The 26,968-nt window shown below is 39.8% G+C and overlaps 1 long non-coding RNA gene across 1 annotated transcript in view; it reads left to right on the forward strand.

Annotated features, from left to right (window-relative positions):
- LOC117001823 overlaps window positions 1–8,070 on the forward strand; it is a 100,391-nt gene extending 92,321 nt beyond the window's left edge. Inside the window, exon 3 of the long non-coding RNA XR_004419134.1 lies at window positions 7,946–8,070. This is a non-coding gene — a long non-coding RNA (uncharacterized LOC117001823). The remainder of the gene's footprint in view (window positions 1–7,945) is intronic.
- The last annotated feature ends 18,898 nt before the right edge of the window (window positions 8,071–26,968 follow it).

Genomic DNA, 26,968 nt, shown 5'->3' on the forward strand with positions numbered 1-26,968 from the left:
TATAAATAACAGCTCTCTGAGCTGTTTTAAGACTTTCAAAATTTGTATTAATCACACAGATTTCGGTAAGAAACAAACAAAAAAATCCTTCCAGCAGAGAAACTTCTGTTGCAATTACTCAAAAATAGATCCCTGCACTGAAATTTCCAAATTAGAAATTTTATTTCCATCACCCTTTTTTTTTTTTTCCCTCTCAGAGAAAACTTATTAGTCAGACTGTGCTAACCTGTTTCTGCTGTGAGGGCAGTACATGGTGTGGGAAGGTGACTCTCCCAGCGCCGTGGGTGACTCCAGGAGATGGAGCTGAAGAGCAGCAGGATGAAGGAAAACACCCTGACTCATCAGCCCACCCACAGACAGGAGTGGTGCCTTGTGTGAGCCCTGGGGCTTTAGTTTAAGTTTAAGGAGTGTTTCTTCTGAGGGAGCTACCCATGGAGCCCTGCATCCTAGATCGCTTTGTTGTGCACAGAACCACTGCTTGTGTGGCCTGTGTTAAAGAGCAGAACCTATGTATTTCTCAAATAGAGGAGAAACACAGTCCAGTCAATTACTTGGTCCAGCTAGCAGCTGTTTTGGGGACAGTACAAGGACAGACATTAGGAGGATGATGCTAAAAAATGCTCAGTTTTACCCAGGGACACTTCTTTTTCCAGGAACATGATGTGATCTTCAAACCCATACTTTAGTCCAGCTGCAGAGAATCCTGGGGTGCAGAGAATTCTTGTAGCCAAGGTTTCTTCACCTGTCACTCCTGTGGAAGGAGACACTTGTGAATGTGAATGTCTGGATTCAAGTCTTGGGAAGCCTAAACAATCCAGGAGTCTTGCACCCTTGTGAGTTCCCAGAAATCAAGGCTTGAGTCTATCACCAGGACCTCTTACTGTTATTTTTTGTTTTGCCTGTATCATAACATCCAGATGTCCAGCAGATACAGTAATGCCATGCTGGCATTGATAGGTAAGGAATATTTTTCTGAACAGAAGTGGAAACAGCTGCTCTGTAATGGTTCTGAGTTACCTTGAAACATGAGCAGAGAAAATGCAATATGTCTCTTGCCTACAAAGTCCCTCTGAGGCTTTAATTTTCAATCAAAAGGTTTTACTCTCCAAAAATTACTCCTCACTTAAAAAGAGGAAGGATGCCCTTTGCTGCTTTTGCCTAGAGCCCAATATCTTCTGACATGCCATGGCAGCTGTAGCAACACTCTTCTTAATGCAAAGAACATCTGGGCTGCCTGCAATTCTGGGAGAGAAGTGTCAAAAGTGTCATAGACATCCTTGAGCAAAGAAGGATCTTCACTTTTATTACAGAGAAGTGTCAAAAACAGCATTATTGAACATCAGGTTGCAATTTGGCAAGCAGAATGTAAGTCTGAATAGATGTGACAAAACCCCTTCTAGGAAATTGCTACTTAGTGTTATTTTTTCATCGTTTAAAATTAGCATTTAAAGGAAAAGCACAAATGGGGAGCCTCTAGGTAACCCTGACAATGACAGATCCCAGCATTCTTTTTCTCTGCTTACTTCACAACCTCGTTGCTGTCCATTGAGTGGCTGAGATTGATTAGATCATTGTCATCATCAGTGAAATGCACTGCATTGATCCAGCCTCACTCACAAAGCCAGCTCATGTGACACGGCTAATTTGACATAATTGAAAGTTCCAGCTCCAGAAGGTCACCGAGCTGGACTCAGGACACTGGTTATCATTTTATCCTTGGAACAGGGTCAGCTCTCCTGAGAAATACGATGGCTTTTTGTCACACTCTTAATTGTTTCTCCATGGTTTGTATAGGATAAACCCAGGCTTCCGTACTTTGATTGAATTTTTCTGGTGGACAGAGGATAATTATCACCTCTTAATGCTAAATATTTTTTTTAAAGTTAGACTGAGCTCTTTGTTTCTGACTCAGGTACAGTTCTACTAAGAAAAGCTTTAGATAAGGACAAAAAATGTCTTTAGGTAAGGATGGCAGTGTGATACACGCCATGAAGTACTTAGCTTCCAAAGGAAAATATGGCACTAGTTAAAAGTTTGTTGGAACAGTGTTAAACACAGTGTTCCTCTCTTTGTTACCACATCCCTCTTTCCCACCTTGCCCTCTTTCCCTATTTTCTGCTGTTCTCTTCTGAAATTTGAGTGCTACAGTCGAGATGTAGCAAGTCAGAGGCTGTGGAGTTAAGAAAACTCAAAGGTCACACGCAGAGAACAGAGGAGTTGCAAAAAGACTCGCAGACAGGCATGGAACCTGGCTTGTCAGCTTCTGAGCACTCTCAAGTGCTTCAGCTCAAACTCCTCTGAGCGGGTCCACGTTCCCAAGGAGAGGTTGTGCCTTCAGGAAAATGCCATTAAGCCATTTGCTTCATGCTTTAAGATGCACAGCAAAATCCTACACCCCTTTCAAAGATGTTTGGTTTATGTAAGCAGTGCACTATGAAAATGCTTGTGTAAAAATTCTTTCTCTGAAAGAGAAACAGTGAATGTTTGGAAAAAAATGTTTCTTTATATTCAACAGAATTCAGTGGGCAAAGCTAGGAATTTAAGTAGGTCTCACAATCTGTGTCATTGCTTTGTTGGCCCTCTGCTCATCTTTTCTTCCTTTCCCTCTATTTGCTGTTAAAATGTTGATATATCCCAATAGCTCCCATTGCTTCCATTCCAAATGCAGGTCAAAATGCCAGCTAACAGTGAATGTCATGTATAATTTCTCATGGAAAAGAAAGTGCTTGATAAAATCTCTGCAATAGTTTTTTCTTGTTTTGTTATTCATGTTAGGGCTTTATGTGTTTTGGGGCTTTGCTGCTTCCTTGGATTTTTGGTCGTGTTTGGTGGTTTGGCTTTTTTTAATGGAAGCTTGCCTTTGGTTGTAAAGCAAGCAAGAAAGGAGAGGCACCAAGGTGCTAAAGTATGAATAAATAAAGGGAAGGACAGCTGTGGTACTGTTGTGGGACAGAGGCTTGACACAACTTTTTTGTGATGAATTTTTGTATCATAAGTTCTGATTTGTGGGGAAGGATTTTTGCAAAGCAAGCAACAAAGAGTTAATATGAGTTTGGCAATACAACATTTTTAATGATGATTAACAGAACAGTGAGTTAAGATACCTGGTTTATAGAAAGACATCTAGAAAGGAAATAAATCTTTATAGAAATTTTCTTTTAAAAATCATGTATTTTGACATATGCATAGAAACAGGAGGTACCTCCATATTAAATACATCACTCTCCAAAAAAAAAGGTCTAATGCAGGCCAAAGGTAAATGACAAGCAAGAGTTGTTCTATCTTTTGTAAGCCTTTCAAAAGTTTCATCCTAGCAGCTTTTAAAACATAACTTGCAATCGACAAATCCCACTGGGCTCCTATTTATAGTATCCTAATTTTCAAAGAAAGCAAATCAGGCAACTGTTTTTAGCATGAATAATATTGCTCCCAGCACTCTGCCTCCAGCCCACACATTGTGTTTTTTGGCATGATCGTGGCAATTAAAAAAAAAATAAACAGCTCCCTTTAATATTTTTTATACAGCCAATGCTGACACAGCTGGCAGAGAAACTCAGTGAAAGGTAAACATTCTGCTCAAAATGTAATCTAACATATTGTTGTGTTTAGTTGTTAAAATTAAATTTTCCTGAAAGAATATCTTAAAAGTAAGGGGTTTTTTTAAAATTTTGTATAGAATTTCTAGTACATTGAAATCTGATTACAAAGATTATAGTCTTTTAAAGCAATAGCATTTGTGATACTGGATATTTTAGTCAATGGCTTATTTAATTTTAAAAAATATTCTTAACAAAAATCAAGACCAAAAATTAGGTATGATGCTTTATCTTTCAGCAGAATATCCTTCAGTGAGCTAGTAAAATCAATTTCTTTTAGTAAAATTCTGTCAAAGCAGGAAGTTCAATAATAAAAGTATTTATTTAAATGGAAGAAAAATTCTAAGAGAAATAAGAATAGTTTGTGATTTGCTTCAACGAAAGATTGTCTAGTTCCTTATAGTCTTGTGCTCATAGTCTGATCTAATTACTGTGAGCATGTATGAAGTGAGATTATGACATGGAATGACAAATATTTCACTAGAGAAAACACACAAAGATACTTCTTTTAGGCAAGGGACATAGGTAAGTAATTATCTGTCACACGTGTCCATAAGTTCTCAATGTACTTTTATTTTTAAAAATCATGACTTCGTGCAATAGCTTATGATCAGGATGCTGTACTTGCACCTTTTACTCCCTGTTGGAGGCAGAGCAGCCCAGCCCAGCAGAGCTGTGCATGCGGGACTCTGCAAGGCTCAGGGGATGCTTAGCAAGAGCCGGGTGGTGCCTGGGTGTTGCAGAAGCCGCCTCTGCCCCAGGGCATGACCTGTTCTTGGGACAGCCCTGTGGGAGGGCTGCATCAACAAACAAGCGCAGGAAGCGCCCAGCCTAAGTGCTGGGGAAACTCCAGGGTTTGTTGTGGCTGCATGCACAGCAGCTCAGCACTGACACTCCTGGTTTGCTCACTGGGTGAGTAAGAGCAGGAGATGTGCTGGTTTGTGCTGCCTGGGCAATGGGGCTGTGTCTCTCCCCAGCCATTGAATTGGCCACCATATCTGACTTTCCTATCAGCTTGCCTTCAGTTGTTTTTAAAAGGATTTCTTTTAAAGATCCACCTTTTCCTTTCACTGATTGCCCCTCTCTCCTGGCACCAGGATCTTCCAACTCCCAGTTGTTTCTCCTTCTCTCAGACTGAATGGTAAAATGAGCAGATGTGCTGCAAAAGAGGGATCTGCCTTTTATAATCTGTAAATTGCCTTCTGGGTACAAAGTTGGAGTATATGGATTTAAGCTTATAAGTGCAACTGAACAGTCATTTGTAATGTGTATAACATGAGGTGAAGAGAAGCATTTAAAGTTTAGAGCAACCTTCAGCAGAGAAGAAAATTATCTGGTGACTGCTATTGTTGATCTTGGAATGTGTTTCAGATGTTAGGTGTGGACTTTATATCACCCTTGGGGCACTTAATAACAGCAAAACCAGCATTAACTGCTGAAGTCAGTGAAGTTTTATCAGTGTGAATCCAGGGGCATTGTTGTCCTTGTCTTGTCACAAAATAAGTTCAAAATAATGGTGCAGAAAAAGGAGTGGAAGAGAAACATTCTGAGGTCTGATTCTCCAGTCCTTCCATCCTGTTACACCAGCACTTTTGTGACCAGGACAATTGTGAATTAAACTTGTCCTCTCTCACTAGGAAAAATGTAATGCAAAATATTTCAATGGGATAGAAATTTCTTTTTAGTGAAAATACAATTAAAAGAGGAAAAGAACTTTTACGGTGCTAATCCTGAAGTTTTTGTCTAACTAGTGTGCTCTCTGGTCATGTAGATCATCATACCTGGCTGAATATCATAAAAATATCAAAAGCCCAGGAACATCATACAGTTGTTTCATAGGCAGACTCAGTTACCCTAATCTGATTCTCATATAAGAAAAGATGTGTCAGTACAACCTAAACTGTTAGAATATGGCTATCTGGGGGCATCCCACATCAGGTTTCCTATTGGTTCCTGAAGTGAGTAGATATGCCCCACACAGCTGTGCCAATGTTGATGCTGGTGCATTTGAGAAGAGCTGTACCCTTCTGGCTGGGGCCAGTGCCTTGCTGTTCTGACTGAGTTTCAGAGCAAGCTCTTTGCCAAATGCAAAACCCAAACACGATGACTAAATAAAGTGAACTGTGTTGCATGAATCCAGTGTGATCCAGACCCTCCAGAAGCAGAACAACTGGAAGTTTTATGTGTCCCTATCTGTTGGTGACAGTACATTTGGCCAGGCTTTCAGAGCCATCAATGTGTGTTTGTCTGCTCTCTGGGAATGTTCTTAGCAGCCCCACAGGCCTGCACACAGGGAAAGGTCATCTGTGCTGGGGATAGTGAGCAGATCACCAGCTCTGCCTCCTCCCTGATACTTCCCAGTGAGCAGGTTGGGCCCATGATGGACAGCAGGCTGTGCTTTTCAAGTCTAGACCCGAATCAATAGGAAAGGAAGTCTTATGCAATGAAAAATATGAAGTCTTTTGTAATATACAGCAGTATGATGATGATGATTATTATGGACTCTGTATCAGACCCATGTGAAATGAAGTTGTTGATGATAAACACAAAAATATCTGAGATAATGTCACATCCATTTGAAACAAAAGGCGAGGGGGGAACAAAACAAGGGAAAAAGCAAGGGATCGATGTTTGTTTAATAGAAAAAGTATAATTCTAGGGTTTTTTGAGACTATTAAGAAGAATAAAGAATAAAAATAGAGAGAGGTGGAAAAAGCAATAAAATCTATAAACATTAATTCATGACCAGTTTTTTTGAAGTATATGACTTTTTTTTTCCACAAATCCACTAACAGGGTTCTAAATATGAGTGAGAATAGCAAATTGCTTTTTCCATCTCTTGGATCTATAGCTTCACCTCTACACTTGAATAAAAACATTCAGACAGATACTTATTTCTTTTGTTTATGCTCAACCTCAGGAATTTTTCAGCTGAAATCAATAATTTAAATGTTTATTAGCCATGGTAAGTGTTACAAATGCAACTTTGCTCAACATGGATTGTAATACCTACACATATATATGTGTGTGTGTGTATATATATGTCTTGGATAACTGAGATATTTATGGCCAGATTTTTTAGTCAAGAGGAGGGAGGAGAGTCAATGCATAACTCCACATATGCTCAGTATATGCTGTATTCACTGAGGAGATTCAAACAATTTGGTGTCTTTTTATTTTCTTCCCATAATAGAAAGCATTAATTTGTTCTTAAGAAAAACATATTTACACAGGGTTTATTTCAAGTGCTATAGAAAGCATGGGCTTTAGTGTACAAATTTGTGAAAGATCTTAGAAGAAATGATTTGAGGAAGTAGAACTCCTGATGCAATGAGAATTTTGAATATCCATCTCTGATTAGTAAAATATAATACAATAACTGAGATTACCTATGTAGTTTTAGATATACATACAGAGCAAGATTTGGGTGTATATTTGAAAAGAGAGAATGAGAATTTGATTCTCGTGTTTTGGATAGAAGAGGAATCATGGGCTCCTACACAGTCCTCTGCCATGGAGGGGCAAAGGTTCAAGAGAGCCCCACTTCTGTTCCTGCTCTTCCCAAGGCTCTCTGGCCAGGAGCAGTTCTATTGCTAAGGAGTGAAAAGATGGTTCTTAATTGTCAGACTCTTGGCATTGTGGTACTGGATAAAGAAGGCCTAAACTGTTCCAACTTCCTGCATTTTTAGACATCTACAGAAATATTGATCTGATGGGATTTGATTTTTTCAGCTTTCCCTTAACAATTCCACAATATCAATTACTTTTTCCTGATGAAATAAAAAATAGTTTCCTCTTTTGGCTTTCTCTGAGTGTGTTTGTCCCTGAAGTGGAGCTGCTGAGGTGCTGGCCCGGGGTCCCACTGCTCCTGCTGCCTGCTGCTCTCCTTTGTGTCCAGCAGCAGCCTCTCAGTGAGAGTCAATCAGGCTCTGCTGGGCTCTCCCTCCCAGCCACAGGACCTTATTCACAAAGCAGAATGGTTCTAAATGCTGTGTTGCCCCCTTGCTCTTCTCCTTACACCAGTTGTTCTAGCTCAGGGTACTTTATCCTCATGTGATCACTATTTCCATTTTATAACTTTTCAAGTGCCTTAGTTAATGAACATATGAAAAGCTCTTCTTCTCTCAATATCTCCTTAAAGAAATGTCTGCTGTGATACCATGGGAAGTCACACACAGGGACAGCAGGGGTTCTGTGATAGACAAAATCAAAGGTGGAGATTTTTGTTAAAACCTTTCAGATTATTTTAAAATCATTAAACTGTGAAATAACTATTTTGTTAGCTTACAATTTCTTTCTATATATAACATTTATTCCTCTTCATCATTCCTTGTATTTGCTCCTCATAGCTATTTGTTGCATCTTGCTTCCAATGAAAGTGCAAGCTCTGCATAAGCCTCAAATCTTCTTGCTCACTGACCTGGCACAGTGAAGCCAACACAGCATCCCCATCACTGCAAACAGTAATCAGCTCTCCCAAAGAAGCCATAGGTAAGCAATGCCCTTCTCAGTGTGAACAGTCACCAGGCACAGGTGTGGTCTGTGCTGTCATCCAACATATTCCTCAGGAATCATCAACTAGACTTTATTATGCATTTCTTAGAATAAGGCTATTATCTTGTAAGCCAAATTAATGTGTACACATTTTAAAAGGGAACTATTTATTTGAGTTTAAGCACTGTTTTGTGTTTCCAAGAGTGGAGAAAATCAGGTCTAATAGGAAAGCCAATGTTGTATATCTGATATAATAAACACTAGCAACAAATTTCTAAAGGCTATCCAGAACTGGATGTGCCCTCTACTTTGTTCTCATTTATGGCACTGATACTACCAACAAAATCCTTACAGTTCTTTGAGTCTGCTTCCTCCAAGTTGTGATCAGAGCTGGGCTTTTTGTTAATATTGATACTAACCTGGCCTTTCTAACCAAAGTTTCTGACTGACAAGGCGCTCTTCCAAGTTTTGCAAAGGACTGAAGGACTGGAAGTCCATTGTACTTCTGCAGTACAAGGCACTCTGTAGTTGTGCAGCAACAGGGTAAAGATTTTTGTGTGTTTTTTCACTTAACTGCTAAAACATTTATCCAGAATGAAGAAAAAATATTCATAGTGTATGGAAACTGCAAGATAATGCCATTTAAAATACTTATGCCCTCTTTTTTTATGTCAGCTGTGTCAGGGTAAGTATTTCCCTAGTATTTCCCTATGTCAGGCTGTATTTCCAGAGTACTGGATGCGTTATATGCAGCCTGGCATAGAAGCAAAAACATTGCAAAAACAAACAAAAGCAAAATTCTAACAATAATTAATAAGTTATGCTAAAGGACAAAGGCTGGTGTATGGTGAAACTAGAAGACAGGAAGGATACTGAGCTCCTGCTCTGCCAGATGGAGGGAAGATGGGTTTTGAATATGCTGTGGCTTTCCACACTTGGCTTGGAAAGTGCAATCCTGTGTATGAAACAGCCAGCTTGCCTGTGCCTTCCCATGCCAGAGTCTCTTTTGACCCTGCTGAAAAAGGAAAACATTTATTATAAATATATATAATGTATTGTTATTATAAAACATTTGTTATTTAAATGAGAAATAGAAAATAGGACCTCAAAAATATGGCCAAATATATGTTAGTCTAAGTATATAATGAGTGTGACAGGTACTCATCTGGATAAAAAAGATCTTTGTTTTTCTGGACTTAGTACAGACCCTTGAATAGGGAAGGTTTCATCCTTAACATGGATGCCTAGTTTTGAGATGCTGTGGTAGGAAGTGGCTCCTTCCAGCCTAATTTGATCTAGATTAGCCCACAGGGACCTCTGTGCCCATAAAGCTGGACTGTTCTCTTCCAGCAAAACTCAGTAAAGGGGAAGGTGTTCTGTACAGGGCACTGGTCAGGGCTGGGACTTTTCATTACTACAGTAATACAAATAATCCATTATATTAGGAGTCTTTGAAAGAAATATGTTTGACTGGATGGAGCAAGTAATAGTGTTTGATGTACCTCCAAGGAGGCAGTCAGTGGGTGAGCCTTGCAAAACTCAGCTGCTTCTCTCAGCAAGTTCCTGCCTTGTAAACTGTGCCTTTGTTTTTTGTCTATGTGGGCTCTCATGCCTTCAATTTCTCTTTGATGTATGAATGAATCCAGTTCTTCACAACTAAACTCAAACTAAACCTGGAAAAACACAGAGAGAGAGAAGAAAGAAGGGAAATGGAAAAGGTAGTTTTAAATATCCACACTACTAAAGCTGGTGACATGATCTGTGTACAGACAGGATGATTGTGTGTTTGCTCTTTGTGCAAATTTGGAGCAGTTGAGGCTTGTGGGTGTACTTAAGGTTGGATGTGTGGGTTTTTTTGTTTACTAGCACCTATGTGTGTGAGCAGTGGCAATATAAAACAGTAAAAATGGTGACCAGTGACTCACCAACCAGAAATAGTCTGATTTGTACTGTCTGAAGCTGAGCAGACACAGAACATGAATGACAACAGAGAACTGTCTGTAAGACTTCAGAGGCAGACTTTATGTGCTTGCATCTGCCAAGTCACTCAATGCAGCAGCTAATTCAGGTGATTACAGTAACCTAATCTTGGACAAACTGCAAGAAGAGAAATGGGCTGAAGACCAGGCTGCTGAGGCCTGTGTGTGGCAGGAGCAATCTGTCCTCTCCTGATGGGGAAGAAGGATGCTTCTTTCCTTGCACCTGTGCATCCCTGGCTCCTAATCTCTGAGGTCTTTTAACTGTCTGGTTATCCCGTAAGGAGATGGAAAAGAGGGGATATGTCCTGTCTTGCCATTGAATGTCTGTGTGAGGGAAGTGGGGCTGTTCCCTGGGCTCAGAGTCTGGCAAGGCCACACCGGACAGTGTGCAGGACAAGCTGCCCTTCTCCTTTAGGTTTCAGAATTGTGAAACAGAGCCCAGCTGTACCAGCCCTCAGTTTGTCTAATAAAGTTGTGTACTATAAATGGATTGGCCAGTTGTGACTGGAACCACAATCCTCAGAGAACCTTTCAGCAAATCTGGTTTGAGTTTCGGGTTGCAGTGAAATATGAAACGTGGTGGATTTCATGGGGTTTCAGGTTTTGCTGAAAATGTTTCAAACAGCTCTAGTCAGTAGCTGTTGCTTTTTCAGTTTCCTCCCTCTAATGTGTCTCTGGTATTTCAAGTTGAATATGCCTCAGATTAAGTGTTAACAGGAAAAGGGTTGGAAATACAGCCCCTAAATATGACTCAACTCACAGGGAGCTCAGAAAGGGTGCAGAGGATGCCCTTTCCTTATTAAATTCCTCTTTTGGTCCCCCTTCTTGTGGAACCTTACCAAAATTTCATTTTTGTGCGGAGATTTTTGGCCCGTTTCGCTAGCTGTGATAATAGCACTATAGATCACCTCCTAACTGGCTGGGGCAAGTGGAAAAGGAGCCCTGCAGACTGAGTTTGGCAAGTGGACAGGAGACCTGGAGAAGCAGTGAGATTCCCAGCTGGCCGGTGGCGCGCACAGCCGGGAAAGCAGTCTGCGTGCTGCCTGCCGGAGCCGGGCTGGGAGCTGCTCGCCTTCCCAGCTGCCAAGGGGAGCTGGGCCTGCAGAAGTGCCTGCTTTCCGTTTGGCTGCCCAGGTTGAGGGACAGGCCAAGAAATGAGGTTCAGTTCCCATTAGCCTGTCTGGTTCTTGATTTGCTTCCTTTAGTTAAAAGAGGCAGAGAATACTGATGATGTTTTGCCAGGCACAGGATTGAGGCTGAGTGGCATGGAAGAATAGAGACTTAAATAAGCACAGCTCACTGTCTCCAATTGCTTTTGTCAGTTCGTGTAACAACCTTGCTGCCAGCAACCTTCCTTGCAAAAGAGAGGAAAAATCCAGGGTCACTGGGAGGTGATTGTGCAGTTCTACGTTTGGTACTTAAGGTTGCTTTAAATTATTACAGAACCGTTTAAATTGGTAGAAATATATTGTTAGCCTAAGCAGTGATGTTTTAAATATTTAGGAAAATATGACTAATTTAATGATTCCTTCCCAGGTGTAATGGAAAATATATTTAGTAGTTCATTTGTTAAAAGGTTATTTAAATACATCACAGGTATTTTATGTACAGACAATTGAAGTTTCATCTCCTATGAAGGCGTATTTGTATTATATGAATTCTTTTTAATACACAGTAATTATGACAGGGACGACAGGAGATCTTCTGATAATATGTGGCTAGCACCATTGTAAAACCTGATTTTTAATTTTTTCCCCTCATTGCCTTTAGTTATTCCTTTGGAATTTGTGGTCTGTTTTTAAAAATCATTCCTGATTTCTGTGCCAGCCTTCGCTGGAGTTTGTAATAACATACTGTAATTTAGGCAGCTCTGAGAAAGTCCCATGTGTAAAGTTATCTGTGTAGTTGCCTGCATGATCAGAATCCAAGACAGCCCCAATTTCACTGAGTGCAAGATATTAACATTTTAAAATGACTTCAGATCCACAATTCAGTAAAAGCCAGCGGAACCTGGACTTCAGGGCTCCCTGCACTGCAGGCAGTAGCACATCTGTTGTCTCACTTGTAGCAATGCTAATAGCCAAGACTCTGGCAGCACATACTTCAGCTGAGAAGCTTCCAAAGTCTTTGGAAGGTATGAGCAGCCTGGGCTGAAGTTTGTGCTGGTGCAGTTCCCTCTTGGTATCTGAATTGGCCACTGTGTTTCATCCAGGACATTCACAGGTGCAGCTTTGAATTTACATCTGGTCCCAGTGAGATGAGATGCTTTAGAGTTATACTGCCAGTTTTTTGCAGATAACACTCATCCATGTACATAGTCAGTGCTCTTTTTTTTTATTTGAATCCCCTTTATAGTCAGCATACTTTGAAACCAGTCCCCCAGCCTCATCACACCACAGCCCCATCCAGGGCCACGAGTGAGCTCTCAGATGTAGTGACTTAGTGGGGCACTCCTAGTCTGTCACCAGTCTGTCTGGGGAACTGTGTGTGTCTAAGGATGTCTCCAAGGTGCAACACAGAATTCCAGGAAGATGAAATTCAAGCTGGTTCAAGTACTGCAAGCACTATGACCAGCTTTCTCTGGCAATCCCTCTAGACTCATTACTCCATGTTACTCCAGGCCTGTGGGTCCTGAGTTGGCTACTGGGCCCTCATTCTGGAGGATGAGTCACTGGTGAGAAGCTGAGACTGTTCATCAAACCCCAGTGACTTGCAGTAGCTGATCAAGGAAAGTTGCTCAACCAAGTAGCCATGGAGGGGTATGGCAGCGAGCATCAAAATAGTGTTGGATGTGACTAAACAGAACCAACAGATAAGTGATGTTCTCACTGCTAAGTTATGAGTAGAAGGGCAAGTAATGAGGGTAAACCACATTCCAAAACACACACACTCAATCCTTCATTGACCCTCATCAGTATGATTTTATTAAAACACACAACATCCATGAGGAGCATAAGCATCCTGCCCTTTGAAAGCACTTGAAAACCTTTTTTCAGAAAGCCAGCTCCAATGACATTTGAGAACAGAAGAATGCATTACCCTGTCTTCTCTCTCTGGGAACCAGTGTCCTTGCAACACAAGCAACAGCACAAGAAATTCCAGGGGAATTCATTCCAGGTTCACACTTTGCATCCCAAGCTGGACTCTCCAGTTGGTAAATCTCAGCACATTCCCAGTGCTCACTCACAGAAGAAAACATGTATTTGCCTGTCTTTACTGTTGCAAAGTTCCACTTTTTCCATAATCAGTTTTAATCATAGTACTTATAAGTTGTTTCATTTTACTTTTTTTTTTAATAACAGTTGATTGCCACATTATATAGGCAATAACCTATAAACTGGAATTGCTTTACACTCATAAAGGCTTAAAATAGCAAGTCTAATTTGTTTATTAAAAAGTGATAAAAAAAAAGACAATGCCCCATACTGAGATTTTGTACACCACCTTTCAATTCTATAGTACATCTTTATAGCTATGTTATAAACCCCTCATAAATGAGTTTTGTAGTAAAAGTGCTGACACAACTTTAACTATAGAATCTTGAGCAGCAGCAGTGTAATAAAAGATCAAACTGTAATGCTAGATTATAAAGAAAGAATGGTGATATGCAAAACAGAGCAAAGGGTTTGCAGGAGTAATGGATCCTAATACAAAGATACTAAATATTGATGAAAGTAATAATCTGACAGAGTTTTAAACCAGCCTCATTTGACTTTGGGGCATTGGTGGGCATTGGTTGGTCCAGAGAGCTGCTGAAGCTGAGCTCACTCTGATGGGTTTGTGTTGCCCCATTTTGGCGTGAGCAGCTGACTGTGCATGAAGGACTCTCAGTTTGCGCTGCAGAAGGAATCAGTAAACCGGTGACCTGAGAGAAATGTGCTTGTTTAGGGGTCTTTAGTGAGATAAATCAGGTGTAAGACATTCCTGCAGCAATACAAGATGGTTGCTTTCTATCCATGTTCTTGACAGCAGCTAAAACAGCATCCAAGTCAATAGCAGTTGTTTGTGTTTCAAGAGAATCCTTCTGGGGTAGCATATGCCAAACAAATGTTTACTATTGCCTCTTATATTTCAGATTAAAGGTCTGTGAATTAGTGGGGTTCATGAGGAAAATTATGTCTTTAGCCAAAGGAAGATATCTAGCAACTGTGTATTGTAATGGAAATGGCTGGGGGGCACTTGTTGAAGTGTTCAGACTATGTCAAGTCACTTTGTTGTTGTTCAGCTTGGATGTACCTGCAACATAGTTTACCTCATGCAACTGAAAATCAATTTTTTCTCTTCAATTCTAAGCTGCCTCTCCAATTAAGTGCTATGAAACATTTCAAATAGAACAAAGAAAGCTGACTGAAATAGTATTTCATCTTCTGAAATAAGGGTTTGTCAAAGCCAGTCACTTTACACGTGGCCAAGGAGAACACTGCTCATTTGAAAGGCTATTGAGAATCTGAGAGCTCATAAGTTCAAGTCCATCTGCTGCAGACTTCATGCACTACTGGCTATTACAGTAGCTTGACAATAATCTCAGCATCATCTTTTATTCCAGTCACAAAGGGCTGTCAAAAACCAAATAGTAAGAATTACTATAAACAGCAATGATTCAGTCTCAATGGCAATGGCTCTCTATATTCTAGCAATGTAATCTACTGCTCTACCCTTAAATTGGATATAGCATATGAAGTCCGTCAGCCATGCAGAAAGTGAAAATGTATATTGTCAAGGCCTTTGCTGTCTGTGAAACTGCTGATGAAGAGTCACAAAAGGAGTTTTAAATGCCCTAGAAGAAATTTCAAGTAACATTAAAGTCACAAATAGCAAATTTGACAACTCCCTCTGGACTAAGAAACCGCCTTCAAAAGTTTTATATTAGCTTCATGCATCATTGTTATAATTTATTAATGTACAGTTTTTAGTTTTTCAGAGTGCATGGCTGGGGAATGGTAACTGTAACTTCTTTTTCATGATAAACAGCTGTTGAAAGATTTGCCAATATTCCCTCCTCTTATAATTCAAAAATGCATGCATTGCTTTTCATATTTCTGCTTCCCCAAAAGCATAATAAGATGCTATATTTATGATTTAATCGATGAAACCTGTTCTCTGTGGATATTACTACATTGTTTAGTTTGATAATGTGCATATTTGCACCTAATCTATTAAAAATCAGATATGATGGCTGCATTAGGGCATACACTGTGTGAAAGCCATCTTTAAGGCTTTGGCTTTTTCAGTATTCAGTAATTCTCTGGCAATTCCTATTCATCTTTGATTACAATCTCAGGAGCCTGAAAGAAAGAAACAAAATTGATAGGCAGTAAAAATACAGAATTTTGAAAAGGTCACCTGCTAGCAGGATTAAAACTTTGAATCCACCTGCTCATTATAAAGAATGTACCAAACATGAAATGGCACAACTTGAATCTGTCCTTGCAGCAGCAATTGGTTTATGTGACTACCAAATGTCATTTACCATTCTTATGGCAGTCTGTGTGCAGAGAAATTTCTGCCCTGGCTGGGTATTGATTATGCTAGCAGCTGATGCATGTGCTGTTCTAAGGAAGGACATGTTAGATTGTCCAGCCCCTGTAGCTGCTGCAATTATTAATTCATTCAAGTACAGTGTCTGTCTTGCTGGTTTGCACCCAAGTTTCTCCATGACCCATACAACTCAATTTCCAGAACCCATAGTCTGTCCTTGATCTTTTGTTCATCTCTGTGTATCACGACAGTCAAAAGGCCAGGGTGTTGTTTCCATGAAATGTGTTAGAATTACGGGATCCTTAATTTAACCATACAACAAAACTCAGCTCTGGTGATATTTGCCATACTCCTTCAAAAGTGTTGTTCAGTTAGAGGCCTGACTGAAGTACTTTAGAAGTTAATTAAATGTAATGATCTTCTTAATATTTATTATAGTCAAATTTTTCATTTGACCTTAAGCAACTCTCAGGATAGATTCAAATAAATGGCAAGGGGAAAATCTACAATTTTCTATTAAATTCCATCCAAAGTATTGTAAAGGTGAGACAGCGCATGTGCCAGATTATTCCTTCTAAACTCAATGACAAATTCTTGATTTTATTTCATCTTTTGTGTCCCAGTTATTATGAACAATCTGGTTTTGGTAATAGTTATTTGAAATCCTTATCTCTGTTGCTGAAATAGAGTGCTGTAGCTGGCGACAGTTGATCCATGGTACAGTGTGATTTAGCTACTGATACAGAAATGTAACACTTTTCTGCTTCCTTGCATCGCTGCACATAACACTTTCTGCTTCCTCTTGTGCCTCCCTCAAGGATGGATTCTTGTACTCTTGCAACCCATTACTAGTGTAAGGAAGTTCAGGAGGTAGCCCTGAGGATTCTGCATTACAAACCCTGGTTTTTGTCTACAAGCTCACATTACCCCAAAGATGCAGTGAAATTTATCTGTATCAGAGAAAGGTTAGAGAAGAAGGCTTCAAAAGATAATTGAAGGAGAAATGGAATCACTGTGCAAGGAAAGATGAAGTGGGAATGTGTGTGAAATATAAAGAGAGTGACAAATATTTTTCATTCTTTATGGTCTTGTTTTAAATACCTTTCATTTTATGATGCTATTACAAAAAAAGGAAGGTGAAACAACCCCCACTTTTGGGCTTTGACACTAAGTCATTGTTCTGTAAAAGCAGTTATCTAATATTCCTGGCCCCAGGCTGTTCCAGCACATATCATTACACTGATAGTGAAGAACAAGGATAGAAGTTATTTTGGCTCCCCTTCTACCATAAATGAAGCAATTCTAAATGTTTCAGAATGTTTGCTCAGTACCTTAGATCAGCACAGTAACCACAGCTATCTTAATAATTACCAAGGGACAGATAAACTAAGGGCACAAGCAAATGTTTGCTGTGTAGGCATTTAGGCAATGGTAAGTTATGATAAAATAAAGTAATATTGTATTTTGTTTTCATGGCACTGGCCTCAGGAATTACTGTACAGCCTGCAAATCCAACCTCTACCTTTCCTAGTGCATCAGTCTCTTCCTTTGGAATATACAGTCAAGACATGCTGCCATTTCTAGCCAGAGTTCGTGTTCTGTTTACACTGGCCCAGTTTTGAGGTAATCCCATTGATTTCACTGGATCGACAGTGATTTAAACTGAATCTTCAAAGAAAAGAGATCAGGGCTTGGCAATGTGGCAAAAAATCCTTTAGATCTACCTGGATGTTGCATCCATTAACACTCTCTGATGCAGCAAGTTTTGACTTTACTGAGAGATTAAAGTAAGAAAGTGGGAGGAAGATACCACGTGGATTTTATCATGACTTCTTTGGGACCATGTCCTGGGTGGTGACCCAGTCTGAACATAGCATGAAAATCATAAAGGCTTTTAATTAAGTCTCTGTAAAGCATCCTACTCTGAAGTGGCTTTCTCCTGACACTCAAGCTATGCAAGAAATTAGTACTTTTTGTTTTCCTGTGGATATGGGTAGATCACAGAGAAGCCACTGGAGATACACAGTCATTGTATCTCTGAATTAGGACAGTTTAATATTTTTCTTTTCACGTGTTCTGTCTGTTTATTTTCTTGGACCTCACCACTTTTTTTCTAGCATATGTCACTGCTTTAGAGGGACAGGAAGCACAGTCTACTTTGATATGAGCTCCATTCTGCCTTTATTTTAGAACTTGCTCTATAACGAGTGTATGCAAAAGAAACGAAGGCCATAATCTGCTTGCAGTTGCAAATTAGGTAAAATTACTGAAATTGTTCATATAAAAGAAAACTGGCTTTGACCCTATTGTGAAGTAGTAAAAAAATTACAGGAAGTGATGAGGAGGTTCACATATTTAGATGGCTACCTAAAACTTTTACCTTTAGGAGTTGAGAAAAAAAAGCTGCATAAAATCTATTATATTGAAAACAGAATGACAATCTGAGCTCAATTGACATGAATCCTGTGATCTATAAATTGAATTATTCCTTTACTGCTGAAGGAGCACCTGACCCTACCTCCTTATTTCACCTCCCACCACCCTCCACCCACTTGCCAAGGCAGACAATGCATGGCCCACACCTCCATGTAAGAAGATGCCAGGAATACCCTTAGTGAATTTCTGAAAGCATTCTATAAGTATCTGCCACTTTTTTAATCTGTGTATCCTTGTCTTATGATTGCAGAACAAATAATTAAGTGCACTAATTGGTATTGTGATAGTGCTTTTAATTTAAGTATTTTAAAAAATAATATTAGTGCTCTGAAGTTCTCCTTTGGTTCACTCCATGTTTTGCTTTGCCCTGATGAAAATCACTTTTGCTGCTTATTTTTCATTAATTTTTCCTCATCTGCAGTGCTCTCTCTGCCTTCTTGCTGCTGTCCTGTTCCCTGTGGTGGGTGCTCTGTGCTCTGGGGTGGGCAGAGCTGCTGTATTCAGTGTGAGTGGGCAGGCTGACAGCGAGCTCCTTGGGAGGGCTGCCATCAGTTGTGTCAGGTCACAGGCACATCTGGGCACCTTTTGATCCAAGGTCACCTGGTGTCCAGACTCACTGGTCATTGAAAGCAGAGTAAAGATTGACATAATATGTGCAAGCACTCTCAAAATAATGATAGTTCTAGGGGAGATGAGCTTTCTCAGAGAATTCCTTCTTCCACTGAGCTTCTCAGTCCTGCCTGATTGATTGAAGTCTAGCCACTCATATGGTATGAAGATGTCTGGCTGGGGATAGTTGCACACAGCTGGAAATTGATTTTTTCTCACCTGCTTTCTAAAATTTTCATGCTGATGCAGAATAACCTGGGGAGAATCCTGGGCCAAGTGAGGGCTTTGAAGGTCAAGAAACAGATGCTTGGGAAGAACCTTCTTTAAATACAAATGGAGCAAAACTTTTCAGTGAATCAAATCAAAAGCCCATGCAAACATCAGGGACAAATTAATGATGCAACAAATACAATAACTGCCTCTTTGCACATGTGACACACAATTCACAGCACAACAGCCAACATCCTGTTCAATGAACCCAGTGTTCAGTAAGAAGCTTTAGAATAGCCCTGCTCTTAGCTTTCCACATTAAGAATTTTGTTTGGAGTGGGCAGCTGACTCTATATGCATATTTAGGCCCTTTTTTTAGCTTTGTATCAACGCTACAGACAAGATAGAGACTGACCATGCCACTTGAAGGAGGTTTGCAGGGTGACTCACTGTTTTATTTCTAATTTGGTAGTGTATCATTTTCCCCCCACCTGCACTAGGGTGCCATTGTAAGCAGCTGAAATGATTGCTTGAATAAGCAGGATAATGTGAGATTTCCCAGGCTAATTCATTGCAATCTGCAGTGCAGTCTTGATTCTGGAGCACGAATCACGCAAGAGAAAATAAGATCTCTCTTAACTAAATGGTTTTTCTAAGGTCTAAGAAATTATTTTTCTAAGTGACCCAGAAGAGGGCATTACCCAGTTACCCAACCTGGCCTTCTGTGGTACATCTCATGGTCCCACCACCATGGAGGCAAAAAGCTGAGCCAGTAAGTGTGGTTTCAAAAGCTGTGTGATTTCAGAGTGCATTGTTCCTTTCCTGTGGTTTCATTCTAGGTGAGTGCACATGAGCAATTACAAGTCTTTCAGTAGATAATTGGCTTTAATGGTATTCTTAGTTGTAATTATGAAACAGCACTTTGACTGCTCATACAATGGCTGTAGGTGCAGTAGTGTCAGGAATCCCCTAATCTGGCTGTAAAGCAATTCTTTCAAGATGAGCTTTAATGCTCACCATGCCTGTACATCATTTTCCCGTCTTCTACCATGTGAAAGAAAATCAAAACTATTTGTTAATCTTAAACGAATGTAGCTCTCATTTTGGTTTACAGTATACAGTACTCTGAGTGTAACTGCTTTACTACATTTCAAATGTCTGTTTTGGTAGGTATGAATCACAGAAAGTACTGACAGCTCCTTACAACTGGGCCTATAAACAATGCTTTGGGTTTAGCAGGCCTTTGCAGGAGAAGATACAAATAATACAAAGTGAAAACACTTTATACTTCTTTCCCATCTTACCCTGAATAATGCCTGAACCAATATCCCTTCTTATTATTTCCAGTTGTTTTACACAAAGGCTGTTATATTTAAGGCCAGAGTATGTGCAGCATATGTTAAGCTATTTATAGATTTACAATTACCTCATCAGACAGAATCAGGCAGATGGTAAACATTACTACCAGGCATAAGTACATTTAGAATTAGACATTTAAATAAATTCAGATCTGTCTCAAGCTTATTTAAAGGGTTTTATCTCTTAAGCCATTTGAGGTGTCTGGTTTTGCTGAGTATATTTGTATCACATTCAGATATCAGGCTGTGTGACAAACGGCCTATAGATAGCCATAGCAATCAGATTACATTAATTCTTGTTTTTTGAACCTGACATGGCCAATTGAACTAGTAAGACAAATTAATTTGAAAATAAAGAGAATAAAATGTTTAGATCGAAAATTATAGTGGCTGATTTCTTTTATGGTGTTGAAAGAATATACATGCTTCAGGGAACATCAATTGCTCTCTCTCTAAAGCTGAAAGACGGCATATAAAGATTAAAAAACTGACGAAGATACATGCCAGAAGGCCAAATTATAATCTTTCAACTTCAAAACCCCAGGCTATAGTTGCTTTTCACATGACTGTTACAGAAGAACAAAAATAAGAATTCAAACTAGATCTGAGAGTTGAGTGAGCATTTTAGTTGAATGTGATTAAAGTTCCCCCAGATTGCTTAAAAACATTTGCATTCTTCAAGGTTGTTATTTTTTTAAATATATGTACAGTTAAATGTTGTTGACAGATGAAACCAGGAAAAGTCAGAAGAGCAGATTCTGTCATTTGAATTGAGCTACCTGGGTTTAGGCATTCTTTTTTTATCTGTCTGGGCTCATTTTTTGTGTTTCTTCAGAACTCCTCATCTGATGCACTGTGATGCAAATCTGTTAACCTGTTTTTTCTTTGGATGGCAGGAAAAGAATGTAATGATCCAAATTCTACCCTTTATTACTAAAGTGCTAATCCAGAACACTGCAGTGAAAGTCAAAGCAATTCCTTCAGAACAGCTGCATTGTAGCTGAAAACAGAATTTGGCCTGAGGTCTCTTCAAGATATAGTCTGGGCCAGGGGCCCAAAATAGAATACAAACCAGAGGAAATACAAAATGAGGTATGCAGAAATCTGCTCTCTGCAAGGTAGATAGCATCCCCCCAGGTGCTGGCTGCAGGAAGGGGATGTGTGAGTTCCACGTGAGCACTGTGGTCACATCCTCATCGAGCAGTAGCTCCTAAGACAGAAGGAGTGAAGTCCTGGCCACTGGGAAATTGCTGGTGCCCCGGGGCACACTGTCACAGGCCGCAGGGAAGGAGCCCTTCCAGCAGGGACAAGCTCCCAAAATTTGTTCAAGGTGCCTATACCAGCCCTAGCCTTGGCCAGACCAGTGAGCTGCTGACAGCTACTGGCATTTTTCTAAGGCATCAACTGGATTTAATCTACAAAGTGCCTGAACCATTGCCCCTGGGCACCCAGCAATGGAGCAGGGCCATGGGAGCCTGCACAGAGCCCACAGTGCTCCTCCAGGCTGCCAGTGCTGGGAGCAGGACAAAGGTGAGCACAACCTTCACCTGCATGAAAGAGTTCATGCAGTTAATTCTGCTGTGTCTGTCTGTGCTATCACACACAGCCCTCTTCACCAGCCTTGGGTGAGTATTTCTTGCTGGTAGGTGATCTGTAAAATGAATATCCACTAGGACATGCCCACAGGCTGGAGCTATACATCACTGATCAGTCAAATCATCCAGCCTTTTGAGATACTCTCTGAATTTTTTCAGTTCTCAACTTCACTGTTAAGTTTAGGATGCACTCCACTCTGTGCTTGAAGGGTAATGGTTTGTACATGTCTGTGTTCAAGTATTTTCTGAAGCTCTAGTTACTCTTTGAAAGGTCTCATTGGTATCCCAGAATTACAAGGCACAGAGTAGTTTTGCACACCTAGAAGAAAAGAAGCAGTGATGTATTTCCAAGATGATTATGGTAATTTGCTGAGCCAACTGCCGCATAACTGTTAGGGTGTTAGATTTTTTTTTTCCAATTTGCCCTGTAACTGTGTTCCAGAACCTAAGCTTTTTCTGTAATTCTAAATGTTCAGCTTTTACCATGTTAAAAAAAAATAAATCTTTGAAACACTTAAGTTTATCTCAATGAGAGAAATTGTTGTGATAGGTCAGAGCTTGTTGTGATGTGTGCTCATTGTTGTGATAGCTCAGAGGTTCAGAAGGGTGATGAGGAAGACAAGTATGGATGGGGACACTGCTCTGTGACAGCAGCCTCTGCACCTTACTGTGGATACCTGCAGAACATTATCATTATCACTGAGAGCCACAACACAGCTCACGGTGGAGGGGACCTTAAGAGATTGTCTGGTCCAACCTTTTATGGCAAAGGGAACCTAAATAAGATTTTCTGGCACTCTGTCCAATCACATCTTAAAATTCTCCAGTGACTGGAACTCTACCAGTCCTGGGGAGGTTGCTTCCATGAATGATTGCTCTCACTGTAAAAAATTTATTTCTTATATCAAGATTAATTAGCTTTATATTATATATTGATACAGACTGTGCAGGACATGCAGCCCTCCTAGACAGCCTGTGGACATTCAACAACAGATACATATTCCAGTCCCTCTTCCTGCATATTATGAGATAACTCACAAGATATCTTTAGACAGAATTGAGTCTGAATACAAATAATCTTCCTGCTGCAGCAAGTGATAAATATGAGTTGTTTGTTCAGTACTGTCATATCTATCAAACTCTATTGTTAAAAATACAAAGTAGAACTAGTATGGGGCTCACTAATGTGTTTAAATGTTATACTTGATTTCACTAAATATACTTGCAGGTCTGTCTTTCGATATATAGAATTGTCTGGAGGCTTTAGACCTTTTTATTCCATACAGCATTAACATGCTAACCCTAATCTCTCCTGCCAAAGATGAAGAATGAACATTCTTTTGGAGAAACTGGCTGCTTGTGGCTTGGACAGTGTACTGTTCCCTGTGTACAAGAGACCTGTAGATGTGACACCTGGGGACATGGTTTAGTGGTGGATTTGGCAATGCTGGACTATATGATCTTAAAGGTCTTTTCCAACCTGAATAATTCCATGATTCCTTAACTCTCTTAATATAGGTGTCTCAATCCTCATTTCTTGTTGTTTGAAGTTCATTCTGGTCTTGTGTTCCTGTACTTTACAACTTTCTCTTCATCTTCCATTGCCTTTTTAATAACTGAAACCATATCAGGAGGGGGAAAAAATTAAACTTGCAGATAAAAGAAACTGACTTCTAAAATCTCCCTGATACTACAGATAAATCATGGTGAAATAGAAAGCTTAGTGTAGTCTTGCTAATTTTAAATGGATTAATACTGCATGTGATCAAACCCTAAACATTTGGGTTTGTGATAACACTGAAGGTTTTTACTATGGAATCAGTAGTATCGCCATACTGATATGCAGAAAACATAATTTGGAGAGTCATGTTTGTCATGGTCAGTTTATTTCTGCTAAGAATGCTGCTTTTTCTTTGCTGGTAAGGAAGATCTTGCTAAATAACCAAACCATCATTTCTTCCTTCGTATAAATTCCGAAATATAATAAGCTTTAATTTAGAAAAAGCTGGTCAGTGTTATTCAGTCCTGCTTTAGTAAGTTGTCAAAATAATTGCTAAATATAAGTTAATTATTTTAGTCCTTGATGTGTTTATCCTGTTTCTCATTAGTTGCTCTAATTTGTTTTTATGTTGTTGAGAGCAGGCTACTTTGATCTGAGATTACTCCATTTCATTCAGTATCTTTAACTTCTAATGAGTGTGATTTTAGTGATAAAAATCACTTCCTAGCAGAAGTGTTGTTTCAAAGTCTTTATAAGGGAATTAAGGAGTTTACTGTTTGTGAAGAGAGCTAATCTTAGGGTGATTATGAATCTAAAAGAGAAATGGTGGAAGTTACTCAAGTTATCAGTAAACCACCAAGGGCCCTTTTATCTGAGCTTTTGAATAAGTACTCTGAAGAGAAAGGAAACTTTCTGCTTATAGATCCAGAAGTTTTCTGAGAAATGCAAAAAAAACCAAAAAACTGTGTGGAGAAATTGAAGGAAACATTTGTGTTTTATCAAGTAATTATTAATATTTCAAGTAGTGTAGTTAGTGTAGTCTCTGGACTGCATTCAGTACAATATAGGTTTGAAATGTCCAAAACCAATAACAGTTTTCAAAGGAGTTCAGCTCATTTCTAGGTCCTTAAGTGAGTGGAAAGTTTGGAAATCTGGCCAGTAGTGTCACACTGAGAACTTCAAGTGGTTAAATGCTTTGAAAGTCTGTCCTTAATCTTGTGCCAAATGGGAGGTGAGCTCTTTTGATAATTTGGCCCAGAGTTTTGTATTTGAAAGGTTGGTTGCAAGTCCATTTGGAAAAGTGGCCTTTAATGAATTTCCTAAACCTTATTCCCAACTTTTCTCTGCTATCAAATGCAGTGGTAGGAATAGGAAGCCTTCTCAAATGCTAAGATTCATAACTAGGTCTGTTGAAAAAAGTTCTGGGGTTTCTTTCAGGTTTTTTTACAAGACACACAGTGGAAATGAACTGTTCTACTGAGGGTAGCAGTGAAAAGCTGTGGATTCTTTTTCAAACAGTGTACATTACTTTCTGAAATTCAAGGAAAACTACTTTCTGGCCTTTTTTTTTTTTTCCACAATTATACAGGCTTCATGCAGTGCATAAAGCATAAATCAGGAGAAGAGTTTGCATATTTTGTATGTCAGCTGCAGACATGTGCAAGAACAATTTACAGAAATTCTAGGACATGAAGCCAGAAAATTTACCTTTTGTCTCCAGCAAAAGTGTTTGATTTTAAATGAAAATTGGTGAGAAGAGACAAAAGAACAAAAGAGCTGTGAGCAATCTCTTTGCAGTCTGTCTGCCACAGACTCCAGGGAAAGTCTCTGGAGATACAAAAAGATATGAAATATCTTTTGCACTGTGCACAGCCTTTTGGTTGTTTCTGCCGAAATTCTTGGTGCTTTTTGCCAAAAAATGTCTTGTTTGATAAAGACTTACTTGCTGTTTTCACCAAAAGTCAGGTTGCTGACACTGGCAGAAGAAAGCTGGTGCTGGGCCATAGAGGAGCCACACAAATGAATTACCTGTGTGATACACCATGGATGTCTCAGCTGTGTGCTGACACATGTAACATGGCATGCACATCAGTCTGGAGTGAAAAAAGCCTGTTGCCATGTTGTTTTCAGATGTAAAACTCACTGTGCTGGTACAAACCACAAGTCTTCAGTGATAAGCCAACCTGCCCTAGTTTTCAAGGCTGAATGGTAACTTCAAGATTAACAGCAGGGCTATCTCCTGAATATACTCAGGTTTATCTAGATACCACTGATGATATTAGAGTCATCAAAAAAGGGAAATATTCAGCCTGCCACAAGGAAAAGTATGTGACAGGAACGTCCCTTGCAACAGAGAGATTTCACAGCTGAGGAGAGCTGAGTGCTGTTCCCAGTGGCAGGGCTCTTGCAGAGGCCTGGAGACTGCAAGGCTGCTGCTCCATGTCCCAGTGAGCTGCACATGCAGCAATAAATTGTGCCCTAGGATGGCTGATTCTGTTAATTGGGATTGGCAGGCACAATGGGGCTATCATCACAGTCACATTTAAATGATGCATACTGACTGGGCTGGAAAAACACCCACATCAGGACATGCCCCTAGTGACATTCCTCATTTTTAAGGATATCTGAGAGGACACCACTAAATGCTTCCTGTGTTTCCTTCATGATTACTAAATAAACTAATTAGAAATATTAGATGTAGGCAATTTCATTGCTAGGGATTTAACAGCACCTGCAAATAATTGTATGAATGGAGGCATGCATTGGCCTGCCATATGTGTCCAGTAAACAGTAACCAGAACCTTTGCAGTAATATGCAATGGCCAGATTTTAACTGGATAAGGAATTGGTCATCAAGGAAAACATAGATTGGTTTTGGGACCCAGTGTTTATGTACTTTATTCTGGGAGGAAAGCTGAAATGTCGTGATGATTAGAAGAGGTCTCCACATGAGAGGTTTTCCAGTGCACTTTTTATTTAAAACTTGAGCTAGTGGGTAACACCACAAGCAGATGTGTCTGTAGAATTTCTGAAGGTGTGGAAATTACAGCACCAAGGTCATGACTGCATGGTGGTTCAGCAGAGGGAGAGTTGGAAATCTCTGCAGCTAGCCTTGCCTGTGGAAACACTGTCACATAGAGCCCACTCTGAGGCTCAAGCAAAATGCAGTTTGACATTTGAAAAATGCACATTCCACTAAACAGAAATCCAAACTCTCTACTAATGCATCTTGCTCAAAAGAATAGAATTCACATATATAAAAACAGTAATATTATATATAATTTAATTTGACTGTAAGGTAAAAACAGCTGATACATCTTGATATTTAGATGTCATCCAACTAGTTAGCTGTAGGTCCACCCTGTTACAGGCTTTCTCCACAGGAAAAAGTAATTTTATTAGTAGATCAGTGCCATTTCAGCATTATTTCATGACAGGTGCAGAAATTTGCAGGTCCTGCCTCCCTGGGAATGTGCCTTTCCACAGCCCCTCACTGCATGGTCACAGTTACTCAACCAAGTGCACAACATGTACACTTACTCCACTCTTTAGAGAAATGTCAGCACCTTCTGGAACTTTCAGTTATCCCTGAAGTTAGTCTTAGGTGGCCATGGCAGCACCCAGGGCTTCACAAAGAAGTCACCACTGCACATCTGACTGCTCACAGCACACTGAGTTGGAGCACAAGATAGCTCCAGTGGCAGCTGGTGCT

This window comes from Catharus ustulatus, chromosome 12 (genome assembly GCF_009819885.2).
Source record: "Catharus ustulatus isolate bCatUst1 chromosome 12, bCatUst1.pri.v2, whole genome shotgun sequence".
Classification (NCBI taxonomy): Eukaryota; Metazoa; Chordata; class Aves; order Passeriformes; family Turdidae; genus Catharus; species Catharus ustulatus.